Raw genomic sequence first — 2,578 nt, 5'->3', positions numbered from 1 at the left:
ATCCGGAGCTCTATGGACAATTTGTGCCGTGGGGGAGATCTTTGTGGGCTATACTTGCTCTTGTCTCAGGATAGTAACTAGGTGGTTGAAGATATCCCTCTAGCGGTGTGAGGGCTGTGCTTTGGCCAAGTGGGTGAGGTTATATCCTGCCTGTTTTGCCCTGTCCAGGGGTATCGTCGGACGGGGCCACAGTGTCTCCCGACCCCTCCTGTCTCAGCCTCAAGTGTTTATGCTGCAATAATTTATGTGTCGGGTGGCTAGGTGTCCGGTGTCCTGTGTGAATTAAAGTGTGATCTCTCTATTTCTCTTTGTCTCTCTCTCTCTCGTTCTCTCGGAGGACCTGAGCCCTAGGACCATGCCTCAGGACTACCTGGCCTGATGACTYCTTGCTGTCCCCAGTTCACCTGGCCTTGCTGCTGTTCCAGTTTCAACTGTTCTGCCTGCGACTATGGAACCCTGACCTGTTCACTGGACGTGCTACCTGTCCCAGACCTGCTGTTTTCAACTCTCTAGAGACAGCAGGTGCGGTAGAGATACTCTGAATGATCGGCTATGAAAAGCCAACTGACATTTACTTCTGAGGTGCTGATTATTACTATCTGACCCTGCTGGTCATCTATGAACATTTGAACATCTTGCCCATGTTCTGTTATAATCTCTACCCGGCACAGCCAGAAGAGGACTGGCCACCCTTCATAGCCTGGTTCCTCTCTAGGTTTCCTCCTAGGTTTCTGCCTTTCTAGGGGGGTTTTCCTAGCCACCGTGCTTCTACACCTGCATTGCTTGCTGTTTGGGGTTTTAGGCTGGGTTTCTGTACAGCACTTTGAGACATCAGCTGATGTAAGAAGGGCTTTAAAAATACATTTGACTGATTGAATTCTTTTGACCTCATGGCTTGGTTTTTTCTCTGACATGCACTGTCAACTGTGGGACCTTATATAGAAAGGTGTGTGCCTTTCCAAATCATGTCCAATCAATTGAATTTACCACAGGTGGACTCCAAGTTGTAGAAACATCTCAAGGATGACAATGGAAACAGGATGGACTCAATTTCGAGTCTGAATACTTATGTAAATAAGGTAGTTCTGTTTTGTATTTTTAATACATTTGCAAAAATGTATAAAAACCTGTTTTCAGGTAGATTGCTGAGGATTTATTTTTAATCCATTTTAGAATAAGGCTGTAACGTAACAAAATGTGGAAAAAGTCAAGGGGTCTGAATACCTTCCGAAGGCACTGTATATACTAATTAATCTCAATTATATGACTGTTTATTGAGCAGTCAAAAAAATCTGTTAATTATTTCACAAGCATTTCGCTACACCTGCAATAACATTGGCTAAACACGTGTGTGTGACTTTATTTGACATGTTTCAATGTACAGAATGTCCTTGTTGCGTATGACAGAATCCACACCTCCATGTCATTCTCCTAGTCCCCACCAGAGGGCGATACTCTCCAAAATGACAGCAGCGTGCTTGGTAAGCAGCTTCAGCAGCACCAAACCCTCTCTCTACAACACTATACAACATTGCCTCCCCACACCCCAGTCTCCATATCCCAAAGTGACAGAGAAGAGCACAGCATCTGCCATGGAGAGTATTGTATGAGTAATGTTTTTCTATGGGGCTCAGGGCAGCGTTGGCATTAGCATCTGTATTATGAGACCGACACAGAGACCCCCCCCCCATTCAGGGTTACAAAATTACCAATAACTTTCCCAGAAATCCCGGTTGGAAGGTTCCCAGAAACAGGAATGAATAAGCAGGAAAACCGGGAATCCTTCAACCAGGATTTGTGGAATACCTGGGGATTCTGGGAAATGTACTGTAATTTTGTAACCTTTGCCCCATATACAGTCAAGTCCATAAGTATTTGGACAGTGACACAATTTGTATAATTTTGGTTCTGTACGCCACAATGGATTTGAAAGGATAAAGAAGTGCTTTAAGTGTAGACCTTCATCTTTAATATAAGGGTTGTGTCAACATTATTGTATGAACCGTGTAGGAATTACAACCATTTTTATACATATCCCTCCAATTTTAGGGGCTCAAAAGTAATTGGACAAACTAACAATCATAAATTAAATTGTGAGTTTTAATACTTAGACATCACCAGATGCTGGGTTTCTTCCCTGGTGATGCTCTGCCTTTACTGCAGTTCCTGCTTGTTCTTGGGGCGTTTGCCTTCAGCAAGTGAAATTCATATGCTGTGGTAGACGGCTTGTAACGTGTATGCTGGGAGTCGGGAAGCAAGTACAGGGAGTGAATTTAATAATAAATGGAACAAACCACGAGTAGCGTACAGACATAAACACAGAAACAGAATAAATAACGTCTGGGGAAAGAACCAAAGGGAGTGACAGATATAGGGGAGGTAATCAGGTCCAGGTGAGTCTCATGAAGCGCAGGTGCGTGTAATGACGGTGACAGGTGTGCATAATGATGAGCAAACTGGCGACAATGAGCACCAGAGAGAAGGAGCGGGAGTAGACGTGACACAGCTAAAATAATAATACCTTGGTCAATGTCCAAATATTTATGGACCTGACTAATTAAATAGAACATGACTATTA

Source organism: Salvelinus sp. IW2-2015, linkage group LG7, assembly GCF_002910315.2.
Source record: "Salvelinus sp. IW2-2015 linkage group LG7, ASM291031v2, whole genome shotgun sequence".
In the NCBI taxonomy this organism is placed as follows: domain Eukaryota; kingdom Metazoa; phylum Chordata; class Actinopteri; order Salmoniformes; family Salmonidae; genus Salvelinus; species Salvelinus sp. IW2-2015.
This window is presented reverse-complemented; position numbering follows the sequence as displayed.